The 27,715-nt window shown below is 35.0% G+C and overlaps 1 protein-coding gene and 1 pseudogene across 10 annotated transcripts in view; both read right to left on the bottom strand.

Moving 5' to 3' along the window:
• The window catches only part of Kiaa1328 (KIAA1328 ortholog), a 293,177-nt gene that overhangs the window by 198,680 nt on the left and 66,782 nt on the right, over positions 1-27,715 (bottom strand). The gene's annotated exons all lie outside the window — the stretch shown is intronic.
• Positions 38-3,986, bottom strand: LOC102013359 (annotated as a pseudogene).

Here is a 27,715-nt window from a genome sequence, read left to right as displayed (position 1 = left end):
TTTTTGTTTGTTTTTCTTCCAGTACCAGGAATTGAACTCACGACCTTGCGCTTGCCAGGCAGACACTTTGCCGCTGAGCTAAATTCCCAGCCCCGTTTATTTTGAACTAACCTTCTTACAAACAACTTAAAGCTAATGACATGAAAACTCTAAACATTAAAAATAAACAAATAAAACCACAGTCATTGGAGATGAAGAAGAAACAGAAAAAAAAGGAGAGGAGCTGCCAACTAAAAGAACAGAAAAACAGTAGGTGAAATTTCCTGCTCTTTTTTCCCCATATCTGCATATATTTTTGTAACAAAGTCACTTTAGCTGTAAATGAACAAAAGCAGGGAGACAGAGACTTAACACATGATCCTTGCACAGCTTAGGCATATGTGAAACTTTAAAAGCACTAAGCTAAATCTACTAATTCTTTTTTTTTTTTGGTTTTTTCCAGTACCAGGAATTGAACTCTTGACCTCGCACTTGCCAGGCAGGTGCTGTGCCACTGAGCTAAATCCCCAGCCCCTAAATCTACTAATTCTGATTATGTATATTTCTAAAACATAATTATGAAAGAGTCCAAAATAAGATCAAAGAATGCTGTGAAGAAAATTTTGCCCTAAAATTTTAAGTCTTTTAAGAAAGTCTAAAAACCTATTTTCCCACAGTGGCTTTCAAAACATTTAAGTCTGATAACAGAGTATCAGTTTGTAACTTAAATTTTTACCATATATGAAAATTTATCAAAAATATATTGATGTGTCTATACTAATTGTGACTATATTTACATTAAGCAAATTCTTTTCTCAAGTTCTTTATACACAAATTACCATTTGCCCTATGTGAAATACTTTAAAAAGCTACAAACCACAGAAATGTCTTTAGAAATAAAACATTCAAAATGTAACTGCTTTTTAAAAATAATTTAACTGAAATGGACTGATCCCCCATCAATTTCAGCTGCAACAGTATTCCTTCCGAATGTTCTCAAGTCAGTTAGTCCTCTGCCCCTGGACCCTGGGACCATGCTTTGTGTGTCGTCCTCTGACTGGGCCGCTTCCCACTGCCCAGCAGAGCCCATGGAGCTCCACCCTGGCTTCAACTGGTGAGCCTGCTGACCATCTCCATGCACACAGTGTAAGATGCCACTCCCTTGGGCACAACTTCCACTGTTGCTGCCCTGCGGAGGACCAACTGGACAACTCTCCTTGGAGCAATTATACCCACTCTGGCCAAATCTGCCCCTATTTCCATGTATTGATATGCACAGGTCTAGGACTTTTCCTTCCCTTCAATTGGCTTTAAGCATTGCAAATTGGTCCAGCAGAGGTGCTGATGTGTAATCTCTGAAGCAAGGTGACAGATCAGTGGTATGCCAACCCTGTAGCACCCCCAAAAAACCATGCACAATAGGTGGGATGGAGAGGTGTGCTCTATGCTGTCTCAGCTGGGACTGAGCCTTGAGATAACAAGCTATGACTTTCCAGTGCATAAAAAACTACAAATCAGAGCTGAAGCACCAACCCTAAAACATTACATACTACCTCAGCTGCATTATGCAGGTTACTCCTTCTGCATGTCCTTCTTTCTGCATACTGTAGAGGTTAACTTCAGACCACCTACCCAGCCCAGCTCACAACACTCATCTACTTCCTACCATTCTCACAGTCAGTCATCCTCAAGCCACTCCCTTCTTCACAAATTAATAAAACATCGGCTTGGCCCTGGGTAGAGGCCTTTGTTCCAGTTTTAACGATCACCATAGCTGGACTTAGGACCCCCTTGACTCCCCACAACTACAAATATGCCTTAATGTCTTTGGCATGGGTTGTACTGGAATTAATTCTAGAGAGTTAATTCCAATCTATCACTTCCATGGGTTGCACTGAAGTGATAGATTGGAATTAACTTACTAGAATTCCAATAACTTTTCCACAGGATTACAAAAAGAAACTTCTTGGACTGAGATGAGGACCAGGAAAGGCTGGCTATACTGCCACCTGGAATACTTTCTCTGGGAACACAGCCCATTAGACCTCCACTCCCACTGGGATTGGAAGGCACTGATGCAAGAAGACTTAGCCCTCGGTACCATGACAGCTGCTGGTAGACCTGCTTCAACTGCTCAGTGTTCAGGTGGCTGGCCTCAGCACGGTTCACCACTGGCTTGGGGTAATTCACTCCCATCAAACCCTTGGTTACTTCTGGCTGCTTTCTGGTGCATTCCAGGGATCATAAATAGATATTGCAAGGAAGCCAAGCCTCTTAGGATAAGCAATAGTGATACAGTCTCCATTGGGATCTGTTCTCCTACCAAAACCAGCAGGGCAATAGGAGTGAAAAAAAAACTGTTGGAAAAAGGAACTACAAGATGGCCACATCCAACTTCCAGCATTTATGCTCTAATCTGCAACAAGCAGTAATTCTTCAAATATTTTCATTCCTTCTTCCCAGCTAACCCACAGGTTCCCTGGTGTCAGGAAGCATGTGATGGGGTGCCTGGCCGTAGGTGGTGAATCTAATCCTCCTAGTGAAGCTGAGTCATGTTAGCATCAAAATATGGAAAGCCTGTTGGGCTCTCTCCCCACTTGCCCAAAGCCTCAGGATTATCCCAAGGAATCTGAACACAGATGGGGCTTCCTTCCATCTTATCAAAGCATCGACTATTTGTCGCTGCTGTGTAGAAAAATTTACACCATAAGTGTTGCCCATACAGACAAAGGAGAGGGGAACTGTTGTTCTTTACCTCTAGGTAGAGATCTACTAGACTGAAGTAAAACAGCTGACAGGATAAATAACCAAATGGGAGGTAAGGGCTAAGCCCAGTAGGGCTTGTGAGCAGGAAGTTGGCATTCATTCAAAGTCTTTAAAAGTTTGTTACCCAAGCTTTTTTTGCCAAATACCTTTCCAAACGTGTAAGTGCTTCAGTTTCTCTTCCTGGCCACATTGTAGAGAGTAAGCCATCAGTATCAAAACCCAGCTCTTCCAGGGAAGGAAGTCTGTATTTCTCACCATGATGCACTTTTCTATCACTTCTGAAGTAATCATTTCCACTAGAATCTCCAGTGGCTCCATTTTACTGATCAGTGTTTGAACTTTTTGTAGAGGCTGCTATCCACCATTGAGTTCTATGATCTTGTCTAGGTCATATAACATATATTAAATTTGTACAATTGAAAGTTTAGTAATATTCCACTCCTTGAAAATCCAGGGAAATACATCCGTTGGCTGTCCATGAATCACAAATAAGCGAGATTTTAATTTTCATAGACTGGCACTGAGATCCTCATGACACTGATGCAAAAATCACCACCTGCTGATGCCCACACTGGAGGAGAAGGAGAATCAAGTGTCCAGAATGTAGATGCGTGGATAGTGTCTGGTGCCCAGATGCATTCCTTCAGCACAGGGTTGTGGAGCCACAGCCCCTGTGGAACCATGCACAGTGTTCACCCCCATCCTGGACTGCCACCTGAGTGTGTGTGTGTGTGTGTGTATGGGGGGGCAGTGGATAGACTGGCACCTGACACAGGGGAAAGGGCCAAGATAGGGGCTTGAACCCTGGTCACCACTTGCCCTCAGGAGCCTGTGCAGCCCACGGCTCCCAGCGCCAACCTAGGCTAGGTAGGCAGAGAATGTCGGGATGCTAGTCCTCAAGACTTTGCTGCCTCCCTCACTGCTTCCACCCTTGCCACTGCCCCAGCCGCCTGACAGGAGTGGGAGGAGGGTTACGGGCTAGACTGAGCACAGGCTAAATTTTCTGTTTTTAAGCCACCTTTTTGACTTGAGTATAGGAGTCCCCAGTCTAAGCTAAACAAAATGGCTAAATGTCAGATAGACACAGTAGCAGTTGCTAAATCAGAGAACCAGAGTTACATGTATTAATGGTAGATGGAAACTGAGGGGGAACACTGCAGGAGGAAGAAAGAAAGTACACAAATCCTATATGCAACTGTCTAAACCTCTGACAGCTAAATTACACATACACAGAAAAAGTGTCTAAGCAGCCCACCTAGGATTAAATGAACTGAATATATTTTATCCAAACTCAGAAAACAGTTTAGTGTCTGACTTTAGGGGAAACAAAATGAAATGCAAAACTTTTCAGAGGAATACAACAGAATGCAAACTGTCTACAAAATGTCATTAATCATGAGATAACACAAAATTAAAAGAAAGTACTACCCAATAACATACTACCTAAAGGCAATCAATGAAGACCAACCCTAAAATGATCCAAATATTAGTTATCCAACAGAGATTTAAAATAGCTGTGAGTAGGCCAGGGATAAAGCTCAGCAAGATAAGCACCTGACTGGCAATCACAACATCCTGAGTTTGATTCCTGGTACCAAAAATAAAATAAAATAAAATAGCTATGACTATATTCATAATGAATAAATATATATGGAAATCCACACAAAAGAGGAAATACAGCATAAAATGGATATTTATAATTGAATATCTGAAATGAAATTTTCTGAATGAGCTTTTAAAAAGCAAACTGGTAATGTTAGAAGAATGAGTCAAAGAGCATCAAGACAGATCAATGTGTATAAGTTAACACTTGTTTCATTTACAAGGGAGGTTTTATAAATGCTTGTCTTGGTTACTCTTCTCTCGTTGCTGAGACAAAACATCTGAAGCCCAAAATTTAGGAAGGAAAGGTTTATTTTGCTTACAGGTTGTGGAGGTTTCAGTCCGTACTTGGCAGGTTACAAGGCAGAGTGGCACATGGCAGAGGGCTACAGCTCATGGTGGCAGAACACACCAAAAGCAACAACCACAAAATGGAGGAATGGCGGCAAGCAGCCCCTTCCTCTCCCTTACATATGCAAACTATCCACCCCAGGGCAGGTGTAGCTCTCACATCCATAATCAATCAAACTCTAAAAGCCTGCCCCATGACCGCATGAGGCTTTGGGGGGGGGACACCCAGACATAAACCATAACAATGCTGCTGCTTTTTAAAATCTGTTTTCAATCATTCACTGCAACAGATACTTATATGCTGATCTTGGATCCTATATTTGTGGATCTTAGATTTCTATGTTGTATGTTGGATCCTCTAGTGTTACTAAGCTTACTTAGTTCTAGGAGATTTTTATTTGTTTTTTAAAGATAGCTTAGGATTTTATGAAAACAAAGCCTGAGGTCGTAGAAGATGATTATTTTGATTACAAAGATTAACGCATAAAAAAACTAAGAAAAAACTTAAAGCTACTTTGGTAAAAACTAACTTCATCATACTCCTCCAAAAATTCACAAAGATTAAAAAAAAGCAAATGAGCAATTCAATCAATAGTTCAGTAAACATGCATGGAGGGCACCATAAGTAAAAATCAGCAAAATAATGGACAACATAAACAGATTTAAAACAGTTTCAGAGAAGCATTTTAGAATTATCTTTCCAAAATATGTTTAAGGAAAGAAAAATAAATGAAGAGAAAAACAGATTTATATGAGACCTGAACAAGTTAGTGAGAATGAAGCATGGAGAAGACAACAGGAAGAGAAATAAAATTATATGAAGAGAATAAAGTTATCTAAAATATCCCTACTCAGTTTCCATAAAGCAAATAATGATGGGGCAACAGCAATATATAATGAAATAATAACTCAATAATATTCACTAGCAATAACATATAAATCTGCAGATTCATGATGACATTGAATTTTAAGTAGGATAAACAGAAATAAATTCATACCTAAAGTCATCGCAATGATTTGACAAAAGTTAGACTACTTACTAAATGATTGATCTTACACATGTTATTAACCTTTGTGAGCTTTATTTTCTAAATATAATAGTCACTACTCTTTCACTCTTATTACTTATTCTTATCACTATAAATGACCCTGATACACAGCTATGGAAAGAATCTTAGTATACTATAGTGTACTTCTACTTCTTAAAGTCACATAATAGAAGTAATTAAATACAGTTATTATCAGTCTGGGAGAGAAGACTAAGATGCTTCACATGTAAACAGAACATGGCTGGGGGCATAGTTCAGTGATAGAGAAATGGATAGCATGCTTGAGGCCCTGGGCTTAATCCCTAGCATTCTTAAACACAAATGAAAATTACAAGGAAAGAATTCCCCAACACTTACTGTATATAAAATTAAGAAACTGTTTTTAAAGTTTTAACACTGAAGTGTGTTTCCCAAAACTAAGTAAAACCTTATTACCCTCACTAAACTGTCACTACAACTTCCCAAACATCAGTGCAGTGAACATCATTACTAAATAACTTACTACTTCAAAGTAAGATTAAAGGCTGAAAATGTATTAGCTGTGAAAGGCATTAAATACTAAAATGTATTTAATAGTAGATAAAACAGTGAAAATAAATTAGAAAATTTTCCACAAATTCCTAGTGGTAACCTGTGGTAAAGAACAAAAATACAAGTGGAAAACAAAAAATCTGCCAGATATTTACAAAATAAGACTAACTTGAAAAGTCCAATGGGAAGCTTTACAATGGCATTATCTTAGAATATTTTCAAATTATCTTATAAAATTTTAAAAACTAACATGAGGATAGATAAAATATATATCAAAAAAAAAAAAAGAATATATTCACAATAGCCAAGTTGGGGAAATGATCCAAATGTTCAGGCAAATGAGCAGACAAAGACCACGTGCTAAATATCTGTGAAGCAGTATTTTTCAACCTTAAAAAACTGAAGGGTGATAGTGGCTAGAAGGAACCAAAAGAGGAGCTACTAGGATACTAATAATGTATGACACTACTACAGTGGGCAGCTAGGGGCAGATTGGTTTCAAAGACGTTTCATTCTTCCCCCTGGCATGTTTCTCATGACAATGACAGAAAAGCAAGAAGACAATAGGAAATACTCAGTGTCATGTGTAAAAACCCAGGTTTGAGAATGATATAATAGCTTCAGCCTTATTCTATTTGGCCAAAGTGGGTTACTCAGTATTAACTTAGTATAAAAAGACATATATCTTTTCATGGAAAATTAGAAACAGGAATAAATAACTGGGATGAAATGTACACACAGACAAACTCCTGATTCATTTCTGTCACTACTTACTAAGCCAAGGTACATAATAAAGCCTACCCAATTCGGCTTAGGTAAAGGAATTTTCCCATAAACTTACATTGTCAATAAAGTTCATTTCAGAATGCTATATATGATAAAAAGGGGGGTGATGGCTCAATTTACATATATCATTATAAATAATCAGCAATGTTTATGTTTGTATACAAGTAATAATTAATATACACTCTGGATTCACACAGCTGCAAATTCTGTCCTCCAATCTCATGTAAATATATTCACGACTGACAAATAGTCTCCTAAATTTGTTTGCAAAAATATGGTCAGACTTAGCTATAAAAATCTTTATAGGTTTCAGAGAGTCAAATTGTAAGCTGCTAACATAAATAATATAAATTAGGGTCCCCAAAACAACTGTGTCCCTGAAGTTAACCTGTTGGCTCAAAGCTTAAAAAGTAACAAATTGAGCCAAAGGAGGAAATGATGTTTTATACATACTTTTAGTAAGTGTATTTCAAAGAAGAAAAATAAATATTGTTTTATTTCAAGTTACTTAAAATATAAGTCAAGAAAACAATTCAGGTAATTCCTAAATTTCTATACCACTTTATGGATATAAATTTGAAAAGAATGATAAAATGGAAAATTCACTGAAAGACAAAAACCTATCAAAGCTTATTCGAGAAGAAATAAGTAACCTTGATGACAGTTAAGTTGAATATATAGTTAAAAATGTTTCCTTCTGAAAAGGGGAAAACCCACTCTTGACTCAGGTGTTTTCATTAGTGAATTTTAATAAAAACTTAATAAAAATATTAAAACTCATTCTATACAAATTTTTGTAGGAATCTGAAAGGGGAAATGCTTCCCAAAATACTCATACCTTGATGAAGATATTACAAGAAAGGAAAACTACAGTCTAATATCTCTCATTAAGCAAAATTCCTTAACAAAATATTAACTAATAGTATCAAGCAACATATAACAGAGTAATACATCATACTAGGTAAGATTCAGCCCAGGAATGCAAAGCTTGCTAATACTGAAAAAAAATCAATGTAGTATTACACATTAATAGACCAAAGAAAGAAACTTCTTTACATTATCATATCAATTTTTACAATGAAAAAGCTTTCAACAAAATCCCATATTCATTTTTAATTTTAAAAAAAGGATATATCAGCAAACTAGTAGTAGGAAGAACTTTTAACCTAACAAAGGGCACCTAGGTAAAATTTTATAGCTCAAATTATACTTAATGGTCAGAGACTAAATGCTTTTTCACCAAAATCTGGCAAAGATTTCCTCTTCCACACCTTTCATTCAAAGTTGAATTGGAAGTTCTAATTAGTGCAATAAGACAAAAAAAAAAATCACATATAGATTAGAAAGGAAAACATAACACATCCTTACTTGCAGACATGATTGTCTATGTGAAAATTTACAAAGAATCTACAAAACAATCACAATCCCTACACAAATGATCAGAAAGAAAAAAAAATAGAATTACATTATTGTAAGGTAGCTCTAGTAGTATAAACCACCAATCGAAAGCTGACTGTGATTAGAAGTATATAGACACATCTTATAGCAACCACTAAATACCAAATACCAAACTGAACAGTCATAAGTAATAAGCTAATAAAAGAGACAAATTTACCTATTTATTAAAATAAGGCAGAAAAAAAGAAAGAGAGACAAAGTTCAAATGAAACAGATTGCAAAATGATAAACCTACCTATAAAGTCTATAAATAATTCCAAAGTCTATAAGTAGTCTATAAATATTTCAAAAGACATAAATAAGAGATTGTATTTAAGACTTACTTATGTGCTCACTATGAGAAATGTACTTTAAATATAAAGACACAATTAATTTAACTCATAGGATACAAAAAGATATGCCCTGTGGTAAAGCTAGTGGAAAAAAAGACCACAGCAGGTGACTAAACATTACACAATGTAGATTTCAGCACAAAGAATATTATGTAAAACGAAAAATGGATCTTCAAAATATCTGAAGCAAAACCAGATAAAACTGTAAGGATAAAGAGATAAATCTACATGCATATTCAAATATTTAATATCCCTTTCTGAAGAAATGATAGAACAAGTAGATTTTAAAAATGTGTATAGAGAAGCTTTGAATCACACATCTGAAAACTGAACAATAATCCAACAGCAGAATGCACATTAACATGTTTCACTTCCTATTCTCTTCCAAAGCTACAAATTTTTAAGCTTAGAAAAGAGAGGAAAAGCATACAGTGCCTACATCTATTAATAAAACATTCCTTATTATAAGAAATTAGTACACTTTAATGTATAGACCACCTGGTGAATATTGTCAAAATGCAGATTATAAAAAAGTTAAGTATGCTGTGAAGCCTAAAAGTATGAATTTTGCTCAAGTTTCCAGGTGCTGCTGGAGATGCTCACATTACAAATCCATGGACTGTACCTGGTAAGAAACTAGGAAAACAAGAGAAAAAAAATAAAGGTTGGGTCACTTCAGCTATGCACACTTCTAAAAAGTCAAGGACAGAAAATATTTCTTTGAGTGATTTAAATGTGCTTGTTATGGTACAAAGCATTTGAAATGACATCTCATCTAATATTCACAATAAGCCCATTGAAGTATAGAGTATTACTCTCACTTTTCAGAGAAGGAATTGAAATTTCAGCAAGGTCAGTGATTTGCACATATTACACGGATTTTCTTATCTACTTGGCTTACTAGAGCACAGGTGGTCTGAGCACCAAATGAGCTCAATGAAAATGTTATTTTCCCAACATTTCCCCTAAAATCACATTAATTTTGTATTTCCTTTCCTTTTGGGTCCTCTCTCTCGACCCTCACAGTTAAGACCTAAGCATTTAAGCACAAAACCATGTAGAGAACTTTCTCTTTTTTGTCTTTCTGAGACTGGGTTGCACTGCACTATACAGTTCAGGCTGGCCTTGAACTTAATTTGTAGCCCAGGCTGGCCTTGAAGTCACAGCAATCTTCCTGCCTTAGCCTCCCAAGTCCTGGGATTACAGGCGTGTGCCACTATGCCCAGCAAGCAGGGTACTTTCATAAATTCCTTTACCTTTTGTCTGATTTATCTGTTGTGCTGGAGATGTTTAATATTTTACCTTAACTAAAATATAATTAATTGCAAAATATAATTACAAAATTAAATGCAAGAGATCTAAAAATTTTTAACTTTTCACTGTGATGTCATATTAGACCTACATGCCTTCAAATAATTAAATGGAAGTATAAGGTATGATCGAAAACTACAGTGAAATGTTTAACCTTAAAAATTATTACAGTGAAAAATACATTGCCACTAATCCCCTGAAAAATACTCCCCCTTGGTTTGAACACATTGTTCTTGCCACTTTCTGATGAAGCTGTGCAAGTCCTCTTTTGTAATGTCTCTTGTTGCACTCTTATGGCTGCCTTGATGTCCCGAATCGATTTAAAACACTTACCTTTCATGGTCATTTTGATTGTGGGAAAGACCCAGAAGTCGCCCAGTGCCAGATCTGGTGAATAACGTGTACAAGGACACACCCGATCATAATGTTTTTTAGAGCCTACCTTCCCACTGGATGGCATCTGGCAGCAGCAGTTACCTTTATCTTTTTTAAAAATCATACCACATAAAGATACTTACAAAAGAGGATTTCCAGAACTGCTTCAGGAATGGGATAAATGTGTTAGAAGAGAAAGTATTTTGAGGTGAATTAGTGACATTTTACTTCATAAATTTTCATTTAAATACTCATCATGTACATATTTTGATCACATCTTCTATGTTACAAACTGATAATTTCAAAAATGAAACAATATCCTATATGACTCAAAAATGTTTCAAATGGATACATATCAATTTTAAAGTTTAATAAGTTACATTTTTTAATTGAGTAAGACATTTATTATCAAACAGTTCACATGTTCTTGTATATCCTCAAACACCAGGACTAGGCAGGGAGTTAAGGGAAAAGTAATGGATATATACTTGCAAATATCTCTAGAGGCTAGGGAAGAATAATTTATGTCCTAGCTAACTAAAACAAAATACATGCAGTGAAAAATCAAATACCCCAAATTAAAATTTCCTTGAACAGATGCAATGCAGTGGCTGCCAAAGAGTCCCTGCAGCCTTGCAGAACAGGTGGGGCTAAGGCATCTCACAGTGCTCGAGGGTTATTTCTAAGTACTTTCATCATCTCTAAAGAGGAGGCAGTAATTGTGTTCACCAAGCCATAAAAAAGAAAGTAAGTATAACTAAACATGTAAAGTCCTCCCAACTGGCTGGTACCTTATAGGCAATATCTGACTTTGTTTAGAATTTTTAACTTATAAAAAAGTGTACAAAAAACTATCTTAAAACATAATTAAGAATTCTTTTATCATCTAAAGTGAGGGAAATCAGTCACAAAGCACTTAAAGCATGCCTCTCTTGCTTCTTTGAAGGTAGTAAGTTCTACAGCCCACAGAGATGTTCAGGTGCAACTTGTCAAATAAAATGTCATGAAACTTTAACAATGAATAGGCAAATGAAATTTTCATTTCAATGCTAACCACTTTCCAGAAAAGGAAGATTATACAAAGAAGACAAAAGGACAAATGTGGTGATAGGAAATGTTTCTTTACCTTTGTAGCAAACTGCCCTGACCAAAATATAAACAAAAATTATTGCTGAAGGATGCCATCACAAATAGCTTTATGAAAAGCTGAAAATATTGCCCAATTTACAATAAGTAAAACCGGATTTTCAGAACTTTCTCTTTGTACTTTCATATACGATATCTGATCTGACAACAGATTTAGCAACAAATGACAGGAGAGCCAAGTCAATGCTTTCAATATGATGGAAGATGTTAACATTTTAAGAAATACTTATCTCACACTACTTTAAGAAATCATATAGAAAATTCTTTTTAAAAATGGGGATAAAAACGAACAGCTATGAAACTCTAGTCTTATAGTAGTTTCTTTATAACTCTTATCATATTCCTTTCTTGGCAATTCCCCAAAGAACAGAAGTCCTTGCAAAAATTTCAGTTGCCGCCTGACCTGTTAAGCTAAGTAATAGTTCTTTCCAAATAATCCTTTTATGCTGCATCAGTTTTATGCTATATCAGTTCTAATATATTTTTAGCAAGTAATTTGGGGCAAGAACTCCTCTCAAAGCTGCTTCTTACTCTATCTTGTTAGACTGCCAACCTTGCGTTTTGAACTGTGCAGAGTCAGCTCCAGCACTGCAGGTCCACTAAGAGTCCACAGCAAAATGCTGCCTGGAGCTGTCAAAGAACAAGAAAAGAGGCCCATAGAGACCAAAAACTGTGAGTGACTTCATGCCCACCCTTCCACCACCAAAAAGTCCTGAGTCAACTCTCAAAACAGTTCTTTAATTGATTACTGTTGCTTAAAATTTTCCAGCCGTGTGATTGACAATACTCTAAGAAGCATTCACACATGTTGGAGAAACAGAAGCTGATAGTACACACAGACTCTAAACGAATACGAGGGCTGGGGATACAGCTCAGTGGCACAGCACCTGCCTGGTAAACTCGAGGTCCTGAGTTCAATTCCCTGTACCAAAAAAAAAAAGCTTCAAAACAAAAGGAGTTTGTCCTTCTCTGGACAAACAATAAAAGCTGTCCTTCTATTACTGCCCCTTCACCTGACAGGCCTCCCTAACCAACTGACTCATACTTTTTACACTGAACATTTTCTAAATACATATAAAAAGCTATGATGCCCCACAGCATTAACATAACAGCATCCACCATACGATTTTACACCCAAGTTGGGACTTAAAGGAACAAAACTACTGAGAATATTTTAAAAACTAACACTGTGGTCTGATATATTCAAAGCACCGAAAAACCTGAATCTCAAGATCAACATTTCAGAAGCAGAACTCTAAATATTCATAAGCAACAAGATCTTTACTAAGACTAAGCTCCTTATTCAAGACAACAAAACTAACCCAAGTCCACTAGAAAGCTTTCAAAATAAAGCACTTTGAAGAGATACCACATTATAACATTTAACCCTGAATGTTTTATTTCATAAACCTATTTATATGGAGACAGACTTTGTATCTAAAACTGCAGATTTTTAAAAATTTCCTTTGCCATTTGGGGGATGGAAAAGCATCCCTGATTTGTATATTAAAGCACAAGCATCTGTCCTACTGATGATATTCTAGGGAAACACATTAGCATAAAATTTAACGATGTCAAATAAGTGGATGTGAAATAGGGACTGCGTAAAGACACTATTTCCAAGGCTGACAGAAACATCACTGTTTAGAAATGCAAATGAAACCATTATGTTCAATAATTATATGAAAATATGAACAGTTCAGCATGTTTTCCAGCCCTGATGGCGGTTAATGGGATGTACGCTTATGTAAATAACTACTATTAAAGCTAATGCTGAAAAAAACTAATAAATTCATACTAAAGCAACTGATTTAGTATGCTTTTAAACCCCAGCAGTGCTCACTTATTAGAAAAGAGTGCATTATTATGTTTAGAACTCATTACTGCTACAAGTCACTGCAACTCCATCAATTACCATGCATTAATGAAAATGGGACACATACAAAAAAAAATTATTGCCTCTCAGCAGTTTTCTTTAAAGACAACATCCAGGGGTATTACCATCATGGGGCCTTCTAGGGAACTTATCCACATGATAATTTTTATTACTAAAACAGTACTCCCATCACTATTACCCTAGGATATTTTAATGGTAAGAAAGAATAACCTTTCTGTAAAATTATTAATATTTTATGCTAAGAGTGACCATTTTAACTCAATAAGAAAATTTTATTATTTGAATTGCATTTTTAAAAACTTTTATTAACATATATTTAGTACATGGTTCTTTTCTTGGAGACTGAGAAATGAAACTACACTATAGTAATTACAATAGTGTAGAGGGATAAATGGTGGTTTTACTCTAAGATGCTAGCTGATGTAACAGATAAATCCAACTAAGTTCTAGACTATGTCTTACAGAATTATGTTTCCAATGAATTGCATTTTAAAAAAATAAGTCTTAAATTTCATTTTTGGACACAAGCTGAGCTTCCTTGCAATGTGTTAAACATGTAGTATAAGATTAAAAAACTAGAAAGTCTGTGTTCTTTAAAATTTCAGCTTTCCCAGCAGCTAACAGCAAGTAAGTGCAATGAAGTCGAACATAAAAACGTCTTTGCTCTCACTCTTCTAGTCAATTCTTTCCATTTATTTTGTTTCTTTAACATATGTAATTTGATCCTTCATCCTTTTCTGGCATTCAGAAAAATAGAAAACACTTTTGCACTTATGAAATGTAAAATATATTCGCTAAATCTGTCTTGTTACATATGTTTATTTTAAAATTATAACTATCACATCATTCTATTCTTTTGAAGTTTTAGCTCTCCCATGTTTATCTCCCAAGTAGCTTTCATTGCAATTTAGACGTTCTACCACCAGGTGATGGTAGAGTGCCAGACTATTCAACTTCAACAGTTAAATTTTCAACAGTATCTGTTTTCATGAGAAACCACTTTGACGATATCAATATGTAATACAACAAGCACTGTTAATTCCCTACCACTCTGTTTGTAACTCTGTATTGTCTGTACTGTTCCTTTGCTATTTTGTAAAATGTCGACAGTTAATATTTTCCTCCTTTTATTTTTAAAATAAAAAAAAATTTTTCTCTCAAGAGGCAGATGTTCCCTAACTCTAGGTAACAGTTCATTCACATAACAGATGTTTACTGAGCACACACTAATGCATAAGACACATGATGTTTAATGAGGGGGAACAGATAATAAATAAAGAATATCAAATGCTATAAATAACCAACATCCACTTATTATTTTAAGAAACAGAAAGCAACACTAAAATAAAGGTGAAATTCATCAAGAAAAACATAGGAGGAATCTTCAATGTGCTAAAAAGCCATCCATTAAAAACCAAAAACCTGTAGCTAATGTTACATTTAAGGATGAAATGCATATTTTCTCCTAAGGTACAGACCAAGACAAGGATATCTTCTCTTATCATTAATGGAGGTATTGCAATAAAGAGAGAAAAAAAATAAAGAGTATAAAGATGAGAAAAAACTAAAACTGTTTTCACTTGAAGATTGATGTGATTCCATGTGAAATCCTAACACAACTAGACTAATAAGTCAGACTTCAGCAAGGTCAAAAGATATAAAATCAATATATAAAAATCAGGGGGCTGGGGATTTAGCTCAGCGGCAAAAGCGCCTGCCTGGCAAGCGCAAGGTCGTGAGTTCGGTTCCCGGTACCGGAGAAAAACCAAAACCAAAAAAAAAAAAAAGTTATAAAAATCAATTGAATTTTTAAATTCAGTAATGGAAAAAATGAAATTAAAACCAAATTTAGAACTTTTCAAAATTAATAAAATATCCTGCTGCCTAGAATGTACACATGATAGCTGAAGCTTAGAATACCAACATAGAAAAAGTGTGGCTCCTTAAAAACAATCTATGGAGTCCCCATACCTGCTTCAAATTCTTGATACCAGGATTTCTTTTACACGAACAAGAAATGAAATATACGTATTTTTTTGATTACCATTACTTTGGCATTTCTGTTCTACACAAAGAAGCCTAATCCTGACAAAAATTTATAAAACATTCATATGTAGGTTCAACAGTCAGAGCTTTATTCAGCTTTCTGTACTACTCTCGCTGAGATCACTACGCCTTGTTTGAGTAGCATATGATGTTAAGATTCCCTAGCAATTCCTAGCTGAAGTCTCTTAGCAACAAACTTTCTTACAACAGCTTCAAAAAGCTTAAAGGGATGTACTCTCATGTTATTAAAAAATTTATTGTTATTGCATGTTATTTCAAAATTAAGATTGTCACTTGAAAAAGTTGTTACTCTTTGGACAACAGAAATTTGAATGGGGACTCTAAAGGCAAAAAAAATCTTCAAATACAATATCTGGAACAAATAACATTTGCAAGATATATAAAATATACCTTTATATCATTTAGTGTTTGTGCTTTTCAAGGCTAGAAAACATTTTATAGTCCTTAAATTTTTATAGGATTTCACAATTTGAAAAAAATGATACATATTTTAGCTCTTTTGGCATCTTTGGTGGTAAACAGTTCAGATGTTAACATGTTATGTACAATGAAATTAAGACCTGTAGAAGTTACTTTATCCAAGGCAGAGCTTTCAAGATTCTGAGTTTTATGAACCTGGTCCCCTTTCCAGTACTTTTTGTTCTATCACACATTGAGACAAGTCATATTTGAGACACCCAATTCCTAGCTTACTAAACAAAGATATACAAACAAGGATTTTCATATCCTTGTTTTTTATTATTAAAGAGGGAAGCTGCCTTACCCTGTCATATTATTTCTCTGCTGTATCAAATTATTATATAATGTTTACCAAAAATATCTAACTGTTGTAGTATCTCTTACACTTAACTTCTCTTAATCCCTTTGCTTCTGGATTGCTGAGCTACCCCTTGTGCCCTTAGACTGGCACACTGATGCCTTAAGCCAGTGGCATGCATACTGCAGCAGACTGTTTGTATCATTAAAAGCTCTAAAAGGTTCATTATCACTGCCCTAGGCTGTTTATGTAAGACAGAGTAGGTTGTTTGGCAACTTTTCTCTGTCCTTACAACTATTCTCTTTTGTTACCATTTAGTATGCGCTCTTTACTGTCAAACTTCAGTACAAATTTCTCACTCAAGTAATTACTATTGCTAACCTTTTCTGTGGTTTCATCTCTCATCTTTTCTCCTTTGCCTTTTGTCACTTGTCCTGTGTTTGTCGGTTTTAGTATGGAAAAAGGCCTTATAGAGATGGCCAAAAAATAAAACTGACCATTTAGAGCAATGATGGCAAACCTTTTAGAGCTTTCAATGATAACGAAGAGCCTGCTGCTGCGTGCATGTCATAGGTTGACCACTACTAAATTAGAGCATAACAAATATTATCTTTAGATACTTAATATTTTCCAGGCTATATTTATTTAGAAATTAAATGACAGCTTAAGATTGTTTTCATAGGAAGAACTCTTTCTTCATTAGTTCTGCTGTTCACAAGCCTAAGGATTCAAGAAAACAAGATACTCAGCTGCCTAGGATTTCTATACAGGTTGAGGATCCCTAATTTAAAATTCAAAATACCCTAAAATCTGAAACGTTTTGAACATAATAGTGTCTTTAGAGAATTTCAGACACGGTATTAAGGATGCTCAACTGATCATTTGTGCATATATTCTAAATTTCAAAGAACTCCACAGTTTTAAACATCTCTGGTCCCCAGTGTTTCAGATAAGGGATACTCAACCAATATTAAGAAAAGATAATAAAATGGGAAGAAGTGATGATCTTTACCATATGATCTAAAGGGAGATCCAGTTTACATATTGTTAACTTCGGATCATTACATGATTACACCATAACTAGGTTTACTATTTGTGAAAAATTATACAGCTTGGAAATGTTAAATCTTGGTCATAACTATTAAAAAAAACAAAATGAAATGTTATTATATAATTCTTTAACTGAAGTGACAGTATTAATACTGGCATCATTTAACTCCTCATAAGTGAAGGGCCATGCTAAGGTTAATAACACTAAGAAAAATTTGCTACTGATTATTAATAAATTTATTCATTATATTTTTCAAATATAAAGCAATTACAAGCTATGGTATGACAAATGGATTTAGCTGAAAGCATTACATGAGAATAGCCCTTTAAGGAAGATCAGTAATGTAAAAGGCCAAACAGAATAATGAACTTTCGTGAACAATAATTATTATGAAATTGGTTTATTAAAACTCTATTTCTTCATGCAAGAACAGCTAAAACTTTCCAAAGTAATTTTAAATGATGCTATAAGGATTTAGTACCATTGACTCACTGCAGAACTGGGGAAAAAAAAGTTTAAAAAGTGTAGGAAATTTTTACATATATACATATATCTTGAGTCTAATGTGTTTCTTTACATGTGGATATCAAAAAGAAGTGAACTTCTTAGCCAACAAGGCCATCTGAGAAGCCCATTCCATATCCATTTGAATTCCAGTATCATTCACTAAAGAGTAATAAAGAAGTTGCTCTTGAGGTGCTGAGGCTGTATACTGGAGCTCTCAGATAGTCAAAGAAATCAAAATTAGATTAAAATCAAAGAAAAATTATTTATTTTATTATAAAATAAATGCATCTCAGATATTAAAAGGATCCTGACAATAAAGCAGAAAAATCCCTAAAAGCTAATCTCATCAGAAAAAATAATACAAAGTAATAAAAAAAATTAATGCTGGTAGGCATGTTACATACCTTTAATCCTAGCTAATCAGGAGGCTAAGGCAGGAGTATGGCAAGTTCAAGCTCAGCCTGGGCAAGTTAGTAAGACCCTGTTTCACGATAAAACTTAATCAAAGAGGGAGTAGGGGCTGGATTATAGCTCAGTGGTACAATACTTATCTAGTATGCATGAGACCTGGGTTCAATCCCCAGCATCACATACATGCACAAAAATTAATGTTCAAAAATGCATTAACAACCAACCATGGGAATAAAGATAACAGAATGTGATCAGAGAATGACATCTGAAAACACAGATGTTTAGAAATACTACCTTCTAACAATTATATTAAACAGCCTTTTGCCTTATATTTAGAATAATAAACTAACAACTAAGTATAAATTAAATACTGTCTGAGATTGCTCATGCTGTAAAAAAAAAATATGATAGACTGGGTGGTGTACACAATAGAAATTCATTTTCTTACAGTTCTGGGGCCAGAAAATCCAACATAAGGTCTATCAGGATTTGGTCTCTAGTAACTAATCTCTCTCTGACTCTCTTTCAAATGGCTACTTCTGGCTGTATCTTCACATGGGTGGAAGGGTGAAGAAGAAACCTTTCTTCCTCTTCTTACAATACCATAGTCCTATTCCATTAGGGCCCTACCACTATCACCTCACTTAACCTTAAAACCTCTTAAGAGACTTTAACTATAGTCACTTTGGGGGTCAGGGCCTCAATGTACAAATTTGGGAGGATCGTAATTCAGTCCACAACAAACAGTAAAGTAACAAATACATAAACATAGCTTGCTAAGCCCAGAATAGAGGGGGAAGGGCTGAAAAATCAAAAGCTAAATCTCTTCTCATATATCCTAAAGAATCAGATAAAACTTTTAAGTCTTTTAAAGGCTTATATCACTCTTACTGAAGAAACTAAAAATCAGAAAAAGAACTAAAAGATGTAAAGTAGATCACAGAAACCCCTTCCAGCCTTAAAACAAACCCAAAAAAATTTCCTCAAATATAGATTCCCTTTGGCTAGACAATATCTTTTCTTCACAGCCTCTACTTTTTCACCCCTATCAAGCCTAAAGCCACAACAAATTGGCTTATTCTTTTAAAATGCCACTGAAACTGTACTGAGCTCAATGATTCACTTCAGTCACAATGGTACAGAGCAGACAAAGGCATAAAGATTCAAGATTCTGTTCTAAATTTTCTTGCTCAAAATTCAAGTACGGCTGCAAGTGCACCACAGTTCCCCTACAGACCAATAAAAAAAAAGACACAAGTTCGCGCAGATGGTACAGATACAAATTCCAAGACCCAAATCCTATGGGAATATTTTAGCAGGAAAGATGTATTAAAGAAATCTTAAAAACAAAAACTGTTAAAGGGAACAATGGAAAAGAAATAGAAATAAACTGTAATAAGTAGGAAAACCAATGAATCTTTCCTAGAAATGCACATAGGAACAACACAAGAGGCCATAAAAATGGCCACAGATATGTGACACTAGTAATATTCAGCTTGGATGTAAATTCAAGTATACCCACTTGAGTCTTTAGGCCTTAAGAAGCTATGTAAACGTATTAAAAAGCCAAGTGATATTTAAAAAGTAGTTCTTTTTTTACATTTTATTTTAAAAAAAAACAAAATTTCAAAACAAGATAATAGGAGAGTAACAACAGTTAAATATATTGCGTACTATTATCTTTAAAGTAGTTACTCGGAGTTCAAAATAGTTCCTAGGAAAGGTTAAACCAGGGTTGGTGGCACATGCCTGTAACCCCAGCACTTACCAGGCAGAAGCAGTATTACTACAAGTTTGAGGCCAGCCTGGGCTACCCAGTAAATTCAAGGCCAGCTCTTGAATTACCTAGAGAGATCTTGTTTCAAAAAAAGATAGGTTAATTAGACAGGAGTGTAGAATAAATTTAAAAGGTAGCTGAAGAGACTGGAGATAGGAACACAAGAACACCATACAGTAGTGATGGTAAGCCTTAAGAGCTTTTAACGATAACAAACAGCCAGCTGCAGCACGCGTGCCATAGGTTCACCACCACTGCTATAGGGTAATACAGAAATGCAGCAAGGTGGCAGTGAACACAGCGAAGGACAATGGGCTTGGGATAATAATTCAAAAGGAAAAGGAGAAAGACTTGGTAACTGAATGGAGAAGTCAAAATACAAGAAAATCACGAGAATGTTCCACATATCTAGATTTTTTATAATAACTATGGTTATCTTTAGGTACCTTTTAAAAAAAAGTTTTAATCATCTTTGGGTGGAAAGCACTGTAAAACATACTACTAACTTTTATATAGTTGTGTTTTAACTACAAAGCAGTCTAGGATAGATAGGCTTGTTGATATTTACATTATTTACAGTACAGAAATAATTAGGCACAATGGAAAGAGCAACAGTTGGTGCCAAGAGTTCGTTTTTCAGTCTTTAGTAGACTGTTTCAGATACCTCTTCAGATCTGTTCCTTCACCTACAAAAGGATGATAAGAGCATCTGCTACACCTAACTTAACCAGGTTATTATGAAGACAGGAAAGTGCTCTACAAATAGAAAAGCAACACACAATTGTAAATGTCTTACTAATAGATGTACTTATACTACTAAAAGGGAACAAGGGATAAAAATAATTTGTTACCTTGATGCAGCAAATCATGAGACTGTTACATACTATGTTATGTTTCACACTGAAGTTCCAAGATATATCTAGGTGGATCGACTTCTAGATTCTTGTGCATTTTCAGTTCTTATATGATTTTTAATGTAATAGTTTTTCCATTGACTCCTCTCAGCTTCAATATTCTCACTGCAGATCCACTCTCTACTTCTAATTTTCTTCCTCTAAGCTGCAATGGGCTCAAAAACTAGACATCAGGTAATGAATTTATTATCCATGACAGTCTCAAGGAAGTCTGGTATAAAGAAAGTGCGTACATAGGTGCCCAGAGCAGGTGAGGAGTACTGCTTTTCTTATTTCCTGGGTGAATTCCAGAAAAGTAAAGTGCAAATATAACTCACTATCAAAGAGTAACTTAATCTCAAAAGGTTTTTATTGAAAGGAAATTAAGTATAGAGATAAATTTACATAATTACTTTATTTTCCACAAATATTTGGCATCAATTCCTTCCGATACTTAGTATTATCTAAATATTTTCAGAGAGTAAAACTACACTTCAAGAATCGTTTAGACAACAATCAAAAGTAATAACAGTTGTTTCTTTATCCCTGTAATATAAACAGAAAGTAATTTAATGTGTCATTCTGACTTAAAATGACAATATACAACAATAAAGGTCTGAAAGCTGCTAAATTTATACAGCATCACAGGGCAAATAAAATGGCCTCAAGCAATATAATTCCTGTAGAATTAAAGATAATTATTTGATTAGCAAATAATATCTTACAGGACTTGTAACTGGAATAAAACAGTTTTATCCAAGTATGTCGAATATATCACTAAATAACTCAATTTGTACACATGAAATATAAAAACCTATCATTTTTCAGAAAGGCCAAAATTCATCAAAGCTGATAAAGATCTTTGGCAATACAGTTTGCTGTACTGCCATTCTATACCACCAGATGTCAAAACACCCTTTCCTCTTCGATATCCTTTCTCTTCTACATAGAAAGGATAGTCTCCATTTTCAGTTTAGATTTTTGATTCTCCCAAAACTATTTCAGTCTATAAAATGTCTTACTTTCTCTTATGAAGGGCCAGTAAGATTAATAAAAATGAGACCTATCCTTTCTCTTGAAATAATGTCCTCTCTATGAAACGTATTTCTACTATGCTTCCCCTTCCTTCATCACTTCACCCATCCCATAATATGGTTCTTGTCCTTATTAAAAATCTAATGGATGATGATGGCTCCTACAAAGAAATGGGATCTTTAATTAAACAGAAAGATATAAAGACCTCTAATATATTACTGTTATAACGAATGACTACTTTCATATAATTAGATAAAATTCTTGTGAATTTTCACTAATCTATTTTTAGCACAGACCCACTGAGATCTTTGGTTCCTTCTAAAGGCTCAATCTTTCAGAATTCTTTCTTCCTAGAACAAGGTTTTGAGGATAACCATCCATACAAAGATGTGAGCTCCAAGTACCTCTAAACCTATTTAGTTTAGCAAGTCCCAGCCAGAAGATAAAGAAACAAACCAAAAAAAAGACAAGCATCTCTATCAGTCTGGTTTCTGGGAGAGAAAATTAAAACTTGGTTTCTGCCCATGGAGCCTAACAGATGCAAGCAGTACAGAGATTTCCCTTTCTATGTAGAGTATATAGCAGAGAACAGGTCAGCTTCACCTTCCTACTGGTTCTCTACACAGCCCAAGAACTTTTACCTAGTTAAAACTATCAAAACCTAGTGAAGAAAAGCACAGAAATTAAAAGAAAGGGGTTAGTCACCTCATCCTGCATCCATTTTAATAGTGCTCCAAATGAAAAATGCCGCCTCTTATTCAGTGTCCCCTAAGTAGAAGACACTGCTAGATTCTTTATGAGTCTTTAAAATTTCAACAGGCCAGCAAAAAAGTATTATTAGTTATCTGAATGTGACAGATGCAAAAAGAATCTCAGAGAAGTTCAGTAATTTTCCCAAGAGACTAGTCAGTGCAAAAACAGGGTTTTGACTTTGAAATTCACTCTTTTTTTCACTGTTATTTTCCTTTAAGTGTCAGTTAAAACTGTCAGGTCAAAAATCATCAGACTTTCCTTCTCTAAGCTTTGACATCACCACTGATCTGAGTCATATGTCTAGAAATACAACTAGTTCAAATATTAATCAACTTTTCTAATGGCTACACCCTCTGTTTTATACTATTATATGCTAAAACGCTTCAGAATTATCATTATTGGACAGATCCTCTTTAAGTATCAGATTTATCTCTCCTTTCATACTTTCATACTTTCAGCCAGGCAAGTTTATCAGAATGCTTAGCTTTGTAAATGGACTATTTATTTACATGGTTAAGGTCTTAAGAAATAGCTTTCCTTTCCTCAAGAATTGAAAATTAACCAGAATTTTTATGTTTTAATAAACTCCCAATTTTCTCTAAGAATAAATTCTTCAAAAGCCTGATCTTACTGCAAACATGTAACATTTCTTTTTCACTAAAGCACTTGTCTGTTTGCAGAGCTGATTGGTAAATCAAGTTATTAGAACTTCAAAAACAAGAAAACCATAAATTATAACACATTCTTAAAATTTTAAAAATTACAATTCATGAATATAGTTCCTCACACTGAGACAGACTTAGAAATGAACTGAAATTATCTGATTTCATGTATATGAAACAGTCTGAATCATTCATGTATGATAGGTAAATGTATCTGTAGTTAAAATTATATTGTTTTAAATTACAACCTTTTATGTTTATAAGTTTTATAGAGCTTTATGTACTATAAAATTATCTGTATTAATCTTTGACAGGTTTATTCTTGTAAAGATTTGTACCTGAACAATCTACTTGGAAAGAAAACCAGGGATGTCATGTTTTGAAATCATTTTTTCTTTCTCTTTTTGACAATAAAATTCTATAAATACCACCTATCTTTAGTGGTGCCAGTTAAAGGAACTATACTAATTAAAGAATTTTAATTTTTGGTAATAGTATAATGTTTATTGTAATCCTTATTTACAATAAAGAATAAAAGCTCAACTTAACTGTTTTCCTACCATGTGTAAAATAGGTCCTAACTATATCACATACCTAATCCTTTGACTTTATTCACCAGCCTTTTTCTATACTTTTTCACTCTAAAGAGAGATCATGGGTCAGCAAACATTTTGTGTAGTGAGACAGATACTAGACATTTTAGGCTAGGGGAGTCACAGGATCTTTCTGCAACTACTATACCTTTTTACACCTAGAGCATAAGATCAGCTTTAGACAATACACAGGGATGGGGTGGTACAAGATTTAGTTGGCATCCTAGTGGGATAGGTACACAGCTAACCACAGTAGTGTGCTGACTTCAGAGCTAAATCATAAAGAAAATATGCAAAACTGTGTAACTACAACCACTAGGGTATTTTAATATTGAGCCTGCCAGAAGAAACCATTCACAGCCATGCAAACTTTATAGTCAGCTTCAGCACTAGAAAGTATTACTCTTGACCCACAAGTGCTAAATATGATAGTACACTGAAATTAGTATCTAGTTTCTCAAAGAGCTACACAACATTCTGAAGTATATCCACCAGACAAACAAGGACCCACACTAATTATAGGCAGGCTTTATAAATTACTATTAATCTACTATTAATCACTCTAACCTTTCTTCGACTTACCTCGCTTCCACTGAATATTATATTTTTTGTCCCAGGAATGTAAATATCAACACCTCTTTTCCATATAAAGAGTGAATTCTAGTTTCCCTCTTTCTGCTACAAGAGTTGGGATTAATGTCAGTCCTGATCACCTTTTCCCTTGCACCTACCACTATGGAAATTGGACAAGCAACGTACTCATTTTCTCAATCTCCTTTTTAGCTTACATTGCTACAGAATAAACTTCAGGATAAAAATAATTATCATGTGAAATACCATATAAATGACTATGAGCTGGGAGAGGGGACAAACAGGGGATGCTCTGAAGAAGTTTTTATATTTTTCAAAAAAGGAATCACAATTTTCAGGACTTCTCCCTCCTTTTCTTCCTGTCTTATCAAAAATATATGGTATGATAAAAAATACAGTGAATGTTTAAATTTTTAAAATTTATCATAGTAAAGATATTGTTAATCTTTCTCAAAATAGTTCCGCTTACTTCAAACAGATGTCCCATTATTCTTAAAGTTCTGAAGCAGTTCTAGAAGCCCTCTTTGGCTATCAATGTCCTGAACTGAATCAAAACCTTTATGTTTGATGGTCATTTTGACTTTGAGGAAGAGCCAGAAGTTGCGTGGAGCCAGATCCAGTGAATAAGGTAGGTGAAGACACACCACAAAGTTTTATGCCTGCCTTTCCCTTGGCTGACATGGGCCAAGAGGCTTCACTATATAAAATGCACTAGTTTTATTTATTATTATTTTAAAGAGAAAAAAAAATAGAAACAATGATACAAAATTTCAGAACAAGACAGCAGGCGAGTAACAATGGTTAATACATTGCGCATTGTTATCTTCAAAGTAGTTTCTCAGGTTACAACATATAGACATGAAAAATTGATCAAACAATATAAGCACAAACCTTTCTTTTCAATGAACTAATAGAAATTAGTAGTATTGTGGATAAGGACATTCTATCATTTACCTTTTAGTGTACCTATATGAGACTTTGAGCCTGACCAAGCCATATAATCGTTTCTGGAGGAAGTCTAGCAAAAGCATTAGTGTAAAAGGAAATGAAAGCAGGATCTTAGTATTGTGGATAAGGACATTCTATCATTTACCTTTTAGTGTACCTATATGCGACTTTGAGCCTGACCAAGCCATATAATCATTTCTGGAGGAAGTCTAGCAAAAGCATTAGTGTAAAAGGAAATGAAAGCAGGACCTTAGTCCCTGTGGAAAGCTGCTGGGTCAGCACTAGATGCTTTGCTGAGATATGTCTGAAGGAATGATCACATGATAGCTAGCTAAGTCAAAGTTCAGTTCCTAGGATAATTAAGCTGTATTGTCCTTGCTAATCCTGTTAATGATTCCTCCCATTTCCCCTGCTCCTGCTTTTTGTGAGAAGCCTAACAAAAGCCTACAGAAAATTCTAATCTAGACTTCAGTTCTAGAGGCTGTAGCCCCCATCCCATAACTTTTTATATCTTGTTTTTTCTTTTCATCCACCACACCTTGTTCTCAGAACCTGTCACCCCACACAGAAAGCAACATTATACAAACATAGTATAACTATCTTAACTATCTGGTATATAGATTTTTTAAATTTATTTTTCCTTTACCCTTCCTTTGTTTCTCCTCTCCCTCATCCCAATTTCTCTTTCCTTTTGAACACTTTCTTCCCATTTCATAACATCTACTATACATTTTGGATTTTATTTACTCTTTAGGCCTCTTACACTACAGAGAAAATATGATGTTTACACATGGAAGTCTAATTTATTTCACATATGAGTATGGTCTCAAGTTGCATCCATTTACCTACAAAAGCCTCGAGTTTATCTTTCTTCATACCTGAGTAGTATTCCATTGTATAAAAAGAGCACATCTTTTTTATCAATTCCTCAGTTGATGGGCACTTGGGTTGCTTCAAAGATTTAGCTATTACAAATTCTGCTGCTACAAACATGGGTGCACATGTATCACCGTGGTATGATGTTTTTAATTCTTCTGGGAAAATGCCTAGAAGGGGAATAGCTGGGTGGATGGGACCCCTAGTCCTAGTTTTTTGAGGAATCTCCACAATGATTTCCACAATGGTTGCCCCAGTCTACACTCCCACCAAGAGTGAAGGGTTCCTTTTTTCCCACAACATCTCCAGCATTTATTAATGGTGGATTTCTTGATGACAGCCATTCTTTCTGAGGTGAGACGGAATCTTAGTGTTGTTTTAATTCACATCTCTTGAATTACCAATGATGTTGAACATTTTTTACATATTTATTTGCTATTTGCATTTCTTCATCTGAGATGTATGTATTCATCTCAGATGCCCATTTTTGGATTGCGTCTTTGAATTTGGGGGAGTTTGGTTTTTCTCAATTTTTTATATGCCTGAGGGAAAATTGGCCAAAATTTTTTCCCACTCTGTGGGTTGTCTTTTCACTTGTTGATTCTTTTGGTGTGCAAAAAGCTTTTTAATCAAATGAGATCCCAGTTGTTGATTCTTTGAAGAATTTCCCATGCAGTTTGGATTTTGTTCATAAACTCTCTGCCTACCCTTATGGCTTGAAGATTTCTACCTACTTTCTCTTGCAGTACTTAGTGTTTCTGCTTTAATACTTAGATCTTTGATTCATTTTGACTTCAGTTTAGTGCATGGTGATAGACATGGGTCCAGTTTTAGTCTTTGGCATGTAGAGAGTCAGTCCTTCCAGCACCATTTATTAAAGAGGTTATCTTTCTTGCAGTGAACATGTTTGGCCCCTTTGTCAAAGACAAGATGGCTGACTGTGTTTGGAGATGTATCCGCATCTTCTATGTTTTCCACTGGTCCTCAGGTCTGTTTTTTTGCCAGTAGCATGCTGATTTTATCACAGTGGCTTTATAGTATAATTTCAAGTCAGGGATTGTGATGCCTCCTGCCTTGTCTTTGTTGCCTAGGATTGCCTTTGATATTCTCAGTCTCTTCTGGTTCCAAATGAATTTTAGGAATGTTTTCTCTAGTTCTGTGAGGTATGGTAAGGGTATTTTGATTAAGAGTGCATTAAATCTGTATAACAA

Source organism: Chinchilla lanigera, unplaced genomic scaffold (assembly GCF_000276665.1).
Source record: "Chinchilla lanigera isolate Chin_1 unplaced genomic scaffold, ChiLan1.0 scaffold00001, whole genome shotgun sequence".
Classification (NCBI taxonomy): domain Eukaryota; kingdom Metazoa; phylum Chordata; class Mammalia; order Rodentia; family Chinchillidae; genus Chinchilla; species Chinchilla lanigera.
This window is presented reverse-complemented; position numbering and strand designations above follow the sequence as displayed.